At 43.8% G+C, this 15,566-nt stretch overlaps 1 protein-coding gene across 1 annotated transcript in view; it reads left to right on the top strand.

Moving 5' to 3' along the window:
- Positions 1-1,546: 1,546 nt before the first annotated feature.
- LOC128704252 (baculoviral IAP repeat-containing protein 7) overlaps positions 1,547-15,566 on the top strand; it is a 32,592-nt gene continuing 18,572 nt past the window's right edge. The window contains 1 exon segment of the mRNA XM_070102919.1: positions 1,547-1,686. The gene's annotated coding sequence lies outside the window, so the exon portion shown is untranslated.

Below are 15,566 nucleotides of genomic sequence, written 5' to 3' on the forward strand. Positions count from 1 at the left end.
CTTTATGTTCTTATTTTTCCTTTAAGAGCATTCAAGCTCTTGACTCTCGCCTTCTCATCACTGTTGGGTAAAAAAGGACACAGGTGTAACTAATGTGACATTTTATTGTGGCAACGTTTCGCTCTCCGGGAGCTCTTGCTGTCGGCAAGAGAGGTTTCAATCGCACATTCACAAATCGAGAAGACACGCCTCAGCATTCATAAACCCGTAGAGATGGGGCGATTGGATGATGGGCGGTAATCAGGTTTAACCCGAGGAAGGGGGGCAGTAACTCCGGTGACTTATAACATAATCCCTTCACCAGCATCAAGGCATCTCCTTGAAAAAAGGTCTTCACACCACTCTTGCCTTCTGACGCATAAATATTATTTCAGTGTTACTACATTATTTTTATTATTGCTATTCCATCGATATATTTCGAACTTAGGACCTAGTGTAGAATATACCTGGTGAAGAGCAGGGGCAGGGGTACAGTATGAGAACATTGAGTCAACATGCGTGGTCCAAGACTCATCACCATACTAGCAGCAGATACTAGGAATATTGCAGGAACGAAGACAGAATTTCAAGATACCGGACAGCTTCCTTCAACAAGTGGAAGATCAGCGGAGTTGAGATGGCTGTGTGAACCCGCTGGACGCTGCCAGCCTAGTCTGGATGACCAGGCGATCAATAGAGCAACTCTTGAAACAAGTCGCAGCTAGTACAAGTACATGTTAATACCGACAGATTGTGGGGAAAAAAGAAACATCTGCACATCAAGACAATCATTAAGCTTTATAGAGCCACAAGTGGTGGTTAACGCTCTCGCTTCACACGGTGAGGGCCTGGGTTCGATTCCCAGCCAGAGTAGAAACATTGGACGTGTTTCTTTCAACCTGTTGTCTATGTTCCCCATCAGTAAAATGGGTACCTGGGTGTTAGTCGACTGGTGTGGGTCGCATCCTGGGACACTGACCTAAGGAGGCCTGGTCACAGACCGGGCCGCGGGGGCGTTGACCCCCGGAACTCTCTCCAGGTATCTCCAGGTAATAAATGTCTTGATTGCGAATGTCTTATTGCCCCAGATTACAGGTATATCTCAGGAATGTAGTATTGCGCATGACGTACTGCATCAACACTACACGTGTCCATTGATTAAACAAGTATGTGTGTGTGGGCTGGCGCCTCTAGTGTGTGGGTCGTGTTTACCTTATGATAGTGCAACAAAACCACATCTGTATCGACCGACATTAACCACGTCAGTAGGCATCGTCCTGATATCAGGTGAACACAACCGCCACCGCCAGTAAGCCAGTGAATGCTTAACCCAGAATTTTTTGAGGCCGATGATAGAAGATTGGTGATTCATTTTTATTGAGACCAATCCCCCCATCCACCCCGAGACAGCAAGTGTAAGGAGAGTAAGTAGGAGAAATCTGTTTATATGTTACACCCCAAACCGATACCTCTGATGAAGCCTATACTTGCTCGTGGCAGCCTCGCTGATAAGGCATATTGTGGTATGTTTTATCTAGTGATAGATATATAGTGTCGGGCGGAGTGAGTGAACAACACAGTAAAGGAAGGTAAAACCTGGACAGGTCGTCCTTAGTGCTCGTCTCCTTTTACCTTACTACCTGCCCGACTATCTTCCCTCCCAGGCTTAACACAAGCCTAGGAGCTCACACATTGAATTTCATCGCTGTAAGATTCAATTTATCGTTGTAATGTCAAGGATATACCAGTGACAACCGTCTGTATGTTGTTTTAGCAGTGACAGTCTGGTTGGTGTATGTTCTACCAGTGACAGTCTGGTTGGTGTATGTTCTACCAGTGACAGTGGTTGGTGTATGTTCTACCAGTGACAGTGATTGGTGTATGGTCTACCAGTGACAGTGGTTGGTGTATGTTCTACCAGTGACAGTGGTTGGTGTATGTTCTACCAGTGACAGTGGTTGGTGTATGTTCTACCAGTGACAGTGGTTGGTGTATGTTCTACCAGTGACAGTGATTGGTGTATGGTCTACCAGTGACAGTGGTTGGTGTATGTTCTACCAGTGACAGTGGTTGGTGTATGTTCTACCAGTGACAGTGGTTGGTGTATGTTCTACCAGTGACAGTGGTTGGTGTATGTTCTACCAGTGACAGTGGTTGGTGTATGGTCTACCAGTGACAGTGGTTGGTGTATGTTCTACCAGTGACAGTGGTTGGTGTATGTTCTACCAGTGACAGTGATTGGTGTATGGTCTACCAGTGACAGTGGTTGGTGTATGGTCTACCAGTGACAGTGGTTGGTGTATGTTCTACCAGTGACAGTCTGATTGGTGTATGTTCTACCAGTGAGAGTGGATTCGGCTGGGCTAGACGTCTGGACGTCTAACTAACTGAAACTAATGTAAAAAGACTGAATTCTTTAATTGGCAATGTGTCCTGTGTATTCACCATTCAGTAATGTAGAATTATTTATTCGTCACGTACTTGGGTTATTACTGTCATGCACATAGCTTATAGAAAATGTACTTTATTTCGTTGGATTTGTTTGTATATAGTAATTTTTAAACATTGTTGTATATTATTTTTGACTGGGAATTATTAATGGATTTTTCTTCAAGACTGTCGTCACCTCTGACAGTTTTAAATATTAACTATCCACCATTTGGATGATAAAGACACATGTGCAGCAGTTGGGTATCTTTATTGTTGAAACGTTTCGCCTACACAGTAGGCTTGTTCAGTCACAAACAGAGGCAGCAGGTATTCAACTGAAGAAGCCTACTGTGTAGGCGAAACGTTTCAACAATAAATATACCCAACTGCTGCGATCCCTTCTCATATAGTAGACCCCAAATTTTCACGCAATGTGGACTAAAGTCGCTTCCGAGGCCCCTCAGGGATTAGGGGCCCTAAAGCTTAAGCTTTATTAGCTTCATAGTAGATCCGCCCCTGGAAATTGTCCTTGTGTCCTAATCATCAGCTTGTGACACCTATTGTGTTGTAATCCCCCTTATGTATGCTGGGAGACAGTTGAACAGTCTTGGGCCCCTGACACTTTAGTGTTGTATCAGTGTACTCGTGGTGCCCCTGCTTATTATAAATTTCGGCCTCGCATTAAGGCCCTCTTCAGCAGACTAGTTGTGAGCCCGAAATGCTACACAGATAATCCACATGGAATTATTTGGTCAGCAGGGAAGTTACCGACAACTAAAGGGAAATGGACAAGAATGTATACATTTAGGACACCTTTACTGAAGATGTTTCGTTCCTGGGATTTTTATCACTTCAGAAATATAGTTGAAGTGATCAAAGTTCCAGCGCCGAAACGCCTTCAGTAAAGGTGCCACATTTGCATTCTTGGCTTAGTTAACAACACACTCGCCTCACACACTGTATCCGTTGATTAATCCCCAGCATGGATGGAAACGTTGAGCGTGTTTCCTTACACCTGCTGTCCCTGTTCACCTAGCAGTAAGTAGGTACCTGGGTGTTAGTCGACTCTTGTGAGTGGCATCCTTGGGACAAGATTAATGAACCACAATGGAAATCAGACAGACAGTCCTCGAAAACCTACTGACTTTATTGGGTTATCCAGGGTGGCTAACCCTCCCTCGTGTTAAAAATCCAGACAAATTTGATTTTATCCTGTTTCCCTCGTGGGATCATTTATGTCATGTAAAGTGATGATTTGGACGTATATTCCTGAGCAGGTGAGGTTTAAGCTAGGATACAGAGTAGAATGTAGGAAGTATCCTATCAATACCTCAAGCCACCTTCCTACTTACTAGACTTCCACCATCACCCCCACTCACCACCATCACCACCACTCACTATCATCACCACTCACCATCACCACCACTCACCACCATCACCACCATCACCACCACTCACTATCATCACCACTCACCATCACCACTACTCATCACCAGCCACCACCATCACCACCAGCCACCACCATCACCACCAGCCACCACCATCACCACCACTCACCATCACCACCATCACCACCACTCACCATCACCACCATCACCGCCACTCACTATCACCACTCACCATCACCACTCATCACCATCACCACCAGTCACCACCACACCTCACAACTTGATAGTGTTAATCGAGAAATACCAATTATTGGTTGCGTCTAGTAGAAGTGCAAGTGTATGAAAACAAACCGTTCTTGGTACCTGGAGTTTACCTGGAGAGAGTTCCGGGGGTCAACGCCCCCGCGGCCCGGTCTGTGACCAGGCCTCCTGGTGGATCAGAGCCTGATCAACCAGGCTGTTGCTGCTGGCTGCACGCAAACCAACGTACGAGCCACAGCCCGGCTGATCAGGAACTGACTTTAGGTGCTTGTCCAGTGCCAGCTTGAAGACTGCCAGGGGTCTGTTGGTAATCCCCCTTATGTGTGCTGGGAGGCAGTTGAACAGTCTCGGGCCCCTGACACTTATTGTATGGTCTCTTAACGTGCTAGTGACACCCCTGCTTTTCATTGGGGGGATGGTGCATCGTCTGCCAAGTCTTTTGCTTTCGTAGTGAGTGATTTTCGTGTGCAAGTTCGGTACTAGTCCCTCTAGGATTTTCCAGGTGTATATAATCATGTATCTCTCCCTCCTGCATTCCAGGGAATACAGGTTTAGGAACCTCAAGCGCTCCCAGTAATTGAGGTGTTTTATCTCCGTTATGCGCGCCGTGAAAGTTCTCTGTACATTTTCTAGGTCGGCAATTTCACCTGCCTTGAAAGGTGCTGTTAGTGTGCAGCAATATTTAAGCCTAGATAGAACAAGTGACCTGAAGAGTGTCATCATGGGCTTGGCCTCCCTAGTTTTGAAAGGTTCTCATTATCCATCCTGTCATTTTTCTAGCAGATGCGATTGATACAATGTTATGGTCCTTGAAGGTGAGATCCTCCGACATAATCACTCCCAGGTCTTTGACGTTGGTGTTTCGCTCTATTTTGTGGCCAGAATTTGTTTTGTACTCTGATGAAGATTTAATTTCCTCATGTTCACCATATCTGAGTAATTGAAATTTCTCATCGTTGAACTTCATATTGTTTTCTGCAGCCCACTGAAAGATTTGGTTGATGTCCGCCTGGAGCCTTGCAGTGTCTGCAATGGAAGACACTGTCATGCAGATTCGGGTGTCATCTGCAAAGGAAGACACGGAACTGTGGCTGACATCCTTGTCTATGTCGGATATGAGGATGAGGAACAAGATGGGAGCGAGTACTGTGCCTTGTGGAACAGAGGTTTTCACCGTAGCTGCCTCGGACTTTACTCTGTTGACGACTACTCTCTGTGTTCTGTTAGTGAGGAAATTATAGACCCATCGACCGACTTTTCCTGTTATTCCTTTAGCACGCATTTTGTGCGCTATTACGCCATGGTCACACTTGTCGAAGGCTTTTGCAAAGTCTGTATATATTACATCTGCATTCTTTTTGTCTTCTAGTGCATTTAGGACCTTGTCGTAGTGATCCAATAGTTGAGACAGACAGGAGCGACCTGTTCTAAACCCATGTTGCCCTGGGTTGTGTAACTGATGGGTTTCTAGATGGGTGGTGATCTTGCTTCTTAGGACCCTTTCAAAGATTTTTATGATATGGGATGTTAGTGCTATTGGTCTGTAGTTCTTTGCTGTTGCTTTACTGCCCCCTTTGTGGAGTGGGGCTATGTCTGTTGTTTTTAGTAACTGTGGGACGACCCCCGTGTCCATGCTCCCTCTCCATAGGATGGAAAAGGCATCAAGAACTGCAAGAAGCCCCTTCTTGCAGTTCTTGATGAACACAGAGTTCCATGAGTCTGGCCCTGGGGCAGAGTGCATGGGCATGTCATTTATCGCCTGTTCGAAGTCATTTGGCGTCAGGATAACATCGGATAGGCTTGTGTTAATCAAATTTTGTGGCTCTCTCATAAAAAAATTCATTTTGATCTTCGACTCTCAGTCTGGTTAGCGGCTTGCTAAAAACTGAGTCATATTGGGACTTGAGTAGCTCACTCATTTCCTTGCTGTCATCTGTGTAGGACCCATCTTGTTTAAGTAGGGGCCCAATACTGGACGTTGTTCTCGATTTTGATTTGGCATAGGAGAAGAAATACTTTGGGTTTCTTTCGATTTCATTTATGGCTTTTAGTTCTTCCCGCGATTCCTGACTCCTAAAGGATGCTTGCTATTTCTCTGACCAGTGTCTCCCTACGCATTTCAGATATATTGACCTCTTTTAGCCTCTCTGTTATTCTTTTCCGTCGCCTGTAAAGGGAGCGCCTGTCTCTTTCTATTTTACATCTACTCCTCCTTTTTCTTAGAGGAATAAGCCTTGTACATACATCGAGTGCCACCGAGTTAATCTGTTCTAGGCATAAGTTGGGGTCTGCAAACTTGCCGATGTCGCTCTTTATGCCCTCATCTATGTCGTTTATGTAGATTGTGAACAGCAGGGGGCCCAACACTGACCCCTGTGGAACACCGCTCGTGACGCTTCCCCACTCTGATTTCTCCCCATTTATGCAAACTCTCTGCTGCCTATTTGTCAACCATGCCTCTATCCAGGAAAAAATTTCTCCTCCTATTCCATGTGCTTTAATTTTCCTCAATAGTCTCTGATGTGGGACCCTGTCAAAAGCCTTACTGAAGTCCATATACACAATATCATATTCATTACCATGATCTACCTCCTCAAATACCTTAGTGAAAAAAGTTAATAAATTCGTAAGGCAGGAACGCCCCTTTGTAAAACCATGCTGAGATTCGTTGATTAATTTATGCTTTTCAAGGTGGCTACGAACTGCCTCGGCAATTATTGATTCCATAAATTTTCCCACTATGGAGGTTAGGCTTATTGGTCTATAGTTCGAAGCTAAGGACCTGTCACCTGTTTTGAAAATAGGTATCACATTTGCCATTTTCCACTTATCTGGCACCATGCCAGTTTGTAGTGATATGTTGAAAAGATTAGCCAAAGGTGTGCTAAGCTCCTCTTTACATTCCTTTAGAACCCTTGCATACAGTTCATCAGGGCCTGGGGATTTGTTAGGTTTTAATTTATCTATTTGCCTAAGGACCATGTCACTTGTGACCCTAATAGTGCACAGTTTATTATCGTCCTGTTCTACATAATTTATCATTACTGGAATATCGCTGGTATCCTCCTGTGTAAAAACTGAGAGGAAGTATGTGTTAAAAATTCTACACATTTCCTTATCACTGTCAGTGAGCTGACCCGAGGAACTTTTGAGTGGGCCTATCTTGTCCCTGATCTTACTTCTGTATACCTGAAAGAATCCTTTTGGGTTAGTCTTCGATTCTCTTGCAACTTTAACCTCATAATCTCTATTTGCTTTTCTAATTCCCTTTTTTATTTCTCTCTTTAACTGAATATATCGATTTCTTAATTGCCCCTCTCCTCTTTTGATTTGCCTATATATGCCTCTCTTTTGACCAATCAGATATTTTAATCTATTGTTCATCCATTTAGGATCATTTTTGTTTGATCTGATTTCCCTATTTGGAACATAATTTGACTGAGCAGCTAGAACTATGCCCTGGAAAGCATCATATCGGCAACCATCACCACCTACCTGACCCCTAGTCAGGTCATTCCAGTTCAGCCCACCTAAGTAATTTTTCAGTCCTATGAAATCAGCCAAGCGAAAGTCAGGGACGGAGACTTGATTGCCATTATTAGGGGAATTCCATGATATGTTAAAACTGAGTGATTTGTGATCACTCTCCCCAAGCTCATCATTAACCTCAAGATTATTAATTAGTGTTTCCCTACTGGCAAGAACCAAGTCAAGGAGGTTATTTCCCCTAGTTGGCTCTGTCACAAACTGTTTTAAAAAACAATCCTGGATCGTATCAAGAAAGTCACCCGACTCTAAATTTCCTGTCAAATTGCTCCAGTCAATCTGTCTATAGTTGAAATCTCCCATTAGCACAACATTTTCGTATGTAGATGCCTTACGAATTTCGTCCCATAGAAGTTTACTGCACTCCCTATCAAGATTTGGGGCCCTGTAAATCACACCCAAAATTAGTTTTTCTCGGCCCTCGAGAAGCTGTAACCAAACAGATTCAGTGGCTGACGCTTCTAATTTAATATCTTGTCTAACACAACAATTTAAATTGTCTCTGACATACATCGCTACTCCACCACCTTTCCTGTTGACCCTGTCAGTGTGGAATAATTTATAGCCTTGTATGTGACATTCAGAGGGCATCTCTCTATCTTTCAGATTGAGCCAGGTCTCTGTTATAGCAATAATGTCTATGTTTCCTGCACTTGCAATTAATCTTAGCTCATCTATCTTATTTCTAACACTCCTGCTATTAGTATAGTAAACCTTAAGGGAGCTAGTCCCTTGCTGCCCTCTGCTGTCCCCCTTTGTTTGCTGACCTGTTCTATTGTCTTTATTTATAACTTCATGCTGAATGCTTAGTATATCTTCCCAGCTTATATCGGTTAGGACTTGGTTTACTTGGTCCCACTTTATGTTTTTGTTATTGAAGTTGAATTTGGTGAATGCTCCCTCGTGACTAGTCTCATTATGTCGGTCTGGGGCTCCACGCATACATGTCTGAACCTCAATTGTGTTGTGATCTGAGTATATTGTTTTTGATATGGTGACATTTCTTATCAGATCATCATTGTTAGTGAAGATGAGGTCTAGTGTATTCTCCAGTCTAGTAGGCTCTATTATTTGCTGGTTTAAATTGAATTTTGTGCAGAGATTTAAAAGCTCGCGAGTGTGAGTTTTCATCAGAGCTGCCTCCTGGTGTTATTACTGCAACAATATTATTTGCTATATTCCTCCATTTTAGGTGCCTTAAGTTGAAATCCCCCAGGAGCAAGATGTTGGGTGCAGGAGCTGGAAGATTTTCCAGACAGTGGTCAATTTTTAACAGCTGTTCCTGGAATTGCTGGGATGTTGCATCCGGAGGCTTGTAGACTACCACAATGACTAGGTTTTGGTTCTCGACCTTTACTGCTAAAACTTCCACTACATCATTTGAGGCATTAAGCAGTTCTGTGCAAACAAGTGACTCTGCAATGCACAGGCCAACCCCCCCCCTTTTGCCTGTTCACTCTGTCACATCTGTATAGGTTGTAACCTGGGATCCATATTTCGTTGTCCAAGTGATCCTTTATGTGGGTCTCAGTGAAAGCCGCGAACATTGCCTTTGCCTCTGCAAGCAGTCCACGGATGAAAGGTATTTTGTTGTTTGTTGCTGGCTTTAGACCCTGTATATGAATGACGTTGAGCAGAACTGCGTTGCCTGTGAATGATGTAATGCAGTAAGTATTGCTTTATCGCGGAAGAGTGTTATTACCACCACCACCACCACCACCCACTGACATTGCAGTCACCACTACTAATCAATGAGCTATCACGTGACGGATACCAACTACCATACCAAGTACAATCATTATCAAATCTAAAAGATGTGCATTAGTGATAAATTTGTGTTTGTTCTTTATCTCATAGTGAACCTTCCACACACAGATGGCAGGACTGAGTATGGTATATGTAGCAGCTAGATATTTACACCTAATTTGATTACCTGGCATTGAATTCAAGGCCGAGTAATGTGGCGCCATACTGTCGTCACCATGGAGAGGCGCTATGTGACCCATACTATTCCAGTTTGTCTAGATATCCTATAACAATGTGAGGTTTTGGGTTCGTTCGAGTGGTAGGTGAAAGGATACCTCGCCTGCTTTTGATCTGCCCCATGCGTCTGCTCTGACGAGTGGCAACTGAAAGGTATGCCATTGCCAGAGGGGAGTTTGAAACCCGGGGGTCAGTGTCTAGACCCTAACATTCCCAGGCTGTGAGAGAGTAACGACTATGGTCTAACATACATAACAGTGTTCTGCCTATCTAGATAAGCTGTAACAGTATTCCGCCTGTTCATAGAACCTTTAATGCCCGGTCTAGATAGGCTATAAGTGTGTATATACAGAACAGAAGTGGTATAAGCACCGAGGTGGTGCATCAGCTGTGGTTGATACAGGCACATCTAAAGAATAAATGTAAGAACACATTACTGAGAACACAGCAGTTGGCATAAATTTCATACAGATATTGACCACAGTGACCTCACTCGACCTCTGGGAATACGTAAAAGAATTATCAAAATACACAGTGAGAAATTAGGATTAACCTTTGATATTCTCCACCTGATCAGGCATCTGGACACCCGTACAACACTGCTTTCACCAGATCTTACAGGCATCAAGAGCTTCAAATAACTTCATAATAGAATGATATAACAAGAGGCAACCCAGTACAACTCTGAGAACTGTGTTGTAAAAACGACATTTGAATACCTAGCACCCCGTGAGCCAGGACTTGCTACTTGCTGCCAGAAAGGTAATATCACACTGCTCTGATGATACCATGCCTCAGGCTCGGTGGCCTGGTGGCTAAAGCTCCCGCTTCACCCACGGAGGGCCCGGGTTCGATTCCCGGCGGGTGGAAGCATTTCGACACGTTTCCTTACACCTGTTCTGTTCACCCAGGTACCCTGGGTGTTAGTCGACTGGTGTGGGTCGCATCCTGGGGGACAAGATTAACTTAAGGACCCCAATGGAAATAAGTTAGACAGTCCTCAATGACGCACTGACTTTCTTGGGTTATCCTGCGTGGCTAACCCTCCCGGGTTAAAAATCCGAACGAAATCTTATCTTATCTCTTATCTTAAAGCTCTGCCAGACAGAACTCTCTGTCCCGAATCTGCACACAGAAATCACTCCCTACGAAAGTAAAAGACTGGGCAGGCAATGCAAAATACCCCCAATGAAAAGTAGGGGCGCCATTGATACAGTAAGAGAAAACACCATAAGTGTCCGGGGCCCAAGACTGTTCAACAGCCTCCCACCAAGCATAAGGGAAATTACTAATAGGCCCCTGGCTGCCTTCAAGAGGGAGCTGGACAGATACCCAAAGTCAGTGCCGGATCAGCCGGGCTGTGGTTCGTACGTTGTGCTATGTGCAGCCAGCAGTAACAGCCTGGTTGATCAGGCCCTGATCCACCGGAAGGCCTGGTCGTGGGGTGTATATACCCGCTGGGGCGTTGATCCCCGGAATACCCTCCAGGTAGGCTCTAGTACTATATTATGTTTGGTAGCAGAGCAGGTGTTGCGCAACTTAACATTAAGATCGACAACACTCTAATCGCCAGACATAATGAGGGCAAATTTCTTGGCCTATACCTCGACAACAACCTAAATTTCAGCACCCATATCCAACACATAACAAAAAAAGTATCCAAAACGGTGGGGATCCTCTCCAAGATACGATACTACGTGCCGCAAACTGTCCTTCTCACACTGTACCATTCACTTATATATCCATACCTCACCTATGCTATCTGTGCTTGGGGTTCAACTGCAGCAACACACCTAAAGCCAATAATAACCCAACAAAAAGCCGCAGTAAGAATAATCACTAAATCCCATCCCTGGCAACACCCCCCTTCCACTCTTCATAGATCTAAACTTACTCCCTGTTCAGAACATCCACACGTACTACTGTGCAATCTATATCTACAGGACCTTAAATTCCAATATTAACCTTGACCTAAAACGCTTTCTTGATAGTTGTGACAGGATCCACAGGCATAACACCAGACACAAACATCTCTATGACATTCCCCGTGTCCGACTAAACCTTACAAAAATTCAGTGTATTTCAAAGGACCTAAAATCTGGAACACCCTACCTGAAAACTCTAGAACTGCAGACACATTCATCACTTTCAAAACTACAGTTAGAAAACATCTTATCTCCCTGATACACCCCGACAACTAACTACATGATAACCACCTGGTGGTTCACAATTACACTCACCCACTAACCATAAACACAGAAATACTAATCTTAATCTTAAAATAATGAATCCTAACTAGTCATAAGTTTGCCTATGATACTCCAATATAGACACTTTGTATTGTGTTAAAACAAAAGCGTTCACATGACTAAACTCACAAATTATAACGTAGTCACCTAGCCTTAATGCCATAATCTGTAAGGATTTAATGTTAAGGATTAATCTAAGTCTGGCCGAAATGCCTAGCCATGCTAGGTGTCCTAGTGGCCCCCTCTGTAATTAGTATTTTATAACATGTAAACCACACAATATCCAAATCCTGTAAACCCCACATTATAGAGAATAAACTTGATTTGATTTGATTTATTATGTACCCCATGCCCATCCTGTGGGCTGTACTCTAAAGATTACAGATGTACATAATGGGTCCAGGGACGGGGGGGCCCCAAGTTTTGATAGCTGAGCTAGTGCAGTGGCGCAACTTTAGGCTTGTGGTGTGAACAGTGAACACTGCAGAAGAGCAGTGTAGCCTTGCCTGTGGGTCAGGGTGGATGTGATACTCGGTGCTGTGCTGCGCACCTCACTATTCCTTTTTTGACAGTGAGTCTTATTTTGTTTTATGCTTCTTTCTGTCTAGGACTGTGACAAAACTTAGGAAAATGTAACAGGTTTTAATTGTCTATATTTCAATCTTACGTTTGATTCATTGTATAAGTAAAAGTGGAGAGAAAGATGTGATCAATTCATCAACTTTTAAGTAGTGGTCAGTCCCATTGGCTGAAACTGGTGGAAACGTAGCTAGCAGCAAGTAGGTACCTGGGTGTTAGTCGACTGGTGTGGGTCGCATCCTGGGGGACAAGATTGAAGGACCACAATGGAAATCAGCCCCTCAAGGAAGGTTCCTTGATGTTGGTGAGGGGCTCTTGATTTAGGGAATTGGATCTGTGCTCCAGTTCCCCAAATTAAGCCTGAATGCCTTCCATATCCCCCCCCCAGGCGCTGTATAATCCTCCGGGTTTAGCGCTTCCCCCTTGATTGTAATAATAATAATAATAATGGAAATCAGACAGTCCTCGGTGACGCACTGACTTGCTTGGGATATGTGGCTAATCCTCCGGGTTAAAAATCCGAACAAATTTTATATCTTAGGATAGACACTAGCCTGTCGTTGAAGTAGATGACTGAGTTTTCTTGTGATTAGTAACCCTGAAGAATTAATAACTCAACATTATTACTGTAGTAATGTGAAGCGTTAAACCCGAAGTTGTGGAGGTTTGATCATCCATCTAAGCTGAGAACTCCCAGCTAGGCTTACCTCGTTCATATGAATAACCACCCAAAAAGCCAAACGGTGTGGATTATTTCCATTGGAATCTAGACTGGTTCTGTTCCCCACCAGAGTTTCTACTCCCACAGCCCAGTCTGGGGCCAGACTTGCCTGGTCAGCCAGGCTGTTGCTGCTTATTACTACTTGGCGAACATGAGCAGCTGTTGTATGTCTCAAACATCTGTACCCACAAAACCATTTTGGAAATTTACACCAGTGGCTGTAAAATATTTTTAATTTGCTAAATAAAGTTAGGCAAACTGTTTTAATGAATTTGCATTAAAATTTATAGAAAAAAGTGGGCAAACACTGAAATATGTGACTGAAGAATTTGTTTTACTAAGCAAAAGTTGGATTTATTAACATTATGTTGCCACCCTGTAGTGTAGGGAAACTTATCTTGAAGACAGCTTTCGCCTACTCCTGGAGAAAATTTCTCCACGTGTATGATAGTTACACAGTGGGAACAAAGCTAACTGTTTCTGTCACATTCCATCACGCAGAATGGTGTTCAAACAAGGTGTTAAGATCTCTCAACCTGAGCTGGGAGACTTCAGTAAGACAATGAGAATATAGAGTATTTCAGCAGGAGCCATAGAGCAATGAGGATATCAAATATTCCAGCAGGAGCCATAGTGTTCATTGAGTTCATCCAATTCCATCACAGTAATTAATACTTGTTTCAGCTTTTTCTTTCTATATTGTAGGATATGTTTCAATACAGTCTTTCTCTCCACATATATTGTAGGACATTCTGCAGTCCATTCTTTCAACGCCCATGTATTGTAGGAAATGCCGCAGTTCATTCTTTTGTCGCCCATATATTGTAGGAAATGCCGCAGTTCATTCTTTTGTCGCCCATATATTGTAGGAAATGCCGCAGTTCATTCTTTTGTCGCCCATATATTGTAGGAAATGCCTCAGTCCATTTCTTTCAACGCCCATATATTGTAGGAAATGCCTACAGAAATAATTTTCCGAGAACTTATACGTCATTACATTGTTTTGCATTATAATTTCATTAAGTAGTTCCACTCACCCTCTCAGAACTAGTTATATTTTTTTAGGTAAAAGGGCACATGTGCAACTCATGCGGCCTTTTATTGTGGCAACGTTTCGCTCTCCGGGAACTTTGTCAAGCTGTTACAAACAGTACATGGACACAGAGGGTATTATGTAAGTATAGAGCGAGATGCAAAACGTAATATAATCGTTGTAGGTAGTAGTAGTAGTAGTACTTGTGGTGGTGGTAGAAGTATTTGTGGCAGTAGTAGTAGTACTAGCACTAGTTGTAATACTTGTAGCAGTATCTGTGTGATGGGCGGGGTTTAGTGTTTTGAGGAAAGTTCTTACTTACACTTCAGCTTCAAATGGCTGGAGTATTAGCAAGTATTACACAAGTACTACTGCCACAAGTACAAGTACTGCCACAAGTACTACTGCCACAAGTACCAACAGACCCCTGGCAGTCTTCAAGCTGGCACTGGACAAGCACCTAAAGTCGGTTCCTGATCAGCCGGGCTGTGGTTCGTACGTTGGTTTGCGTGCAGCCAGCAGTAACAGCCTGGTTGATCAGGCTCTGATCCACCAGGAGGCCTGGTCACAGACCGGGCCGCGGGGGCGTTGACCCCCGGAACTCTCTCCAGGTAAACTGTCACAAGCACTACTGTCACAAGCACTACTGTCACAAGCACTACTGTCACAAGCACTACTGTCACAAGCACTACTGTCACAAGTACTACTGTCACAAGTACTACTGTCACAATCACTGTCACAAGTACTACTGTCACAAGTACTACTGTCACAAGTACTACTGTCACAAGTACTACTGTCACAAGTACTACTGTCACAAGTACTACTGTCACAAGTACTACTGTCACAAGCACTACTGCCACAAGCACTACTGCCACAAGCACTACTGCCACAAGCACTACTGCCACAAGCACTACTGCCACAAGCACTACTGCCACAAGTACTACTGCCACAAGCACTACTGCCACAATCACTACTGCCACAATCACTACTGCCACAAGCACTACTGCCACAAGCACTACTGCCACAAGCACTACTGCCACAAGTACTACTGTCACAAGTAAAAGTACTACTGCCACAAGTACTACTGCCACAAGTACTACTGCCACAAGCACTACTGCCACAAGCACTACTGCCACAAGCACTACTGCCACAAGCACTACTGCCACAAGTACTACTGCCACAAGTACTACTGTCACAAGTAAAAGTACTACTGCCACAAGTACTACTGCCACAAGTACTACTGCCACAAGCACTACTGCCACAAGCACTACTGCCACAAGCACTACTGCCACAAGTACTACTGCCACAAGTACTACTGTCACAAGTAAAAGTACTACTGCCACAAGTACTACTGCCACAAGTACTACTGCCACAAGTACTACTGCCACAAGTACTAC

Source organism: Cherax quadricarinatus, chromosome 84, assembly GCF_038502225.1.
Source record: "Cherax quadricarinatus isolate ZL_2023a chromosome 84, ASM3850222v1, whole genome shotgun sequence".
Classification (NCBI taxonomy): Eukaryota; Metazoa; Arthropoda; class Malacostraca; order Decapoda; family Parastacidae; genus Cherax; species Cherax quadricarinatus.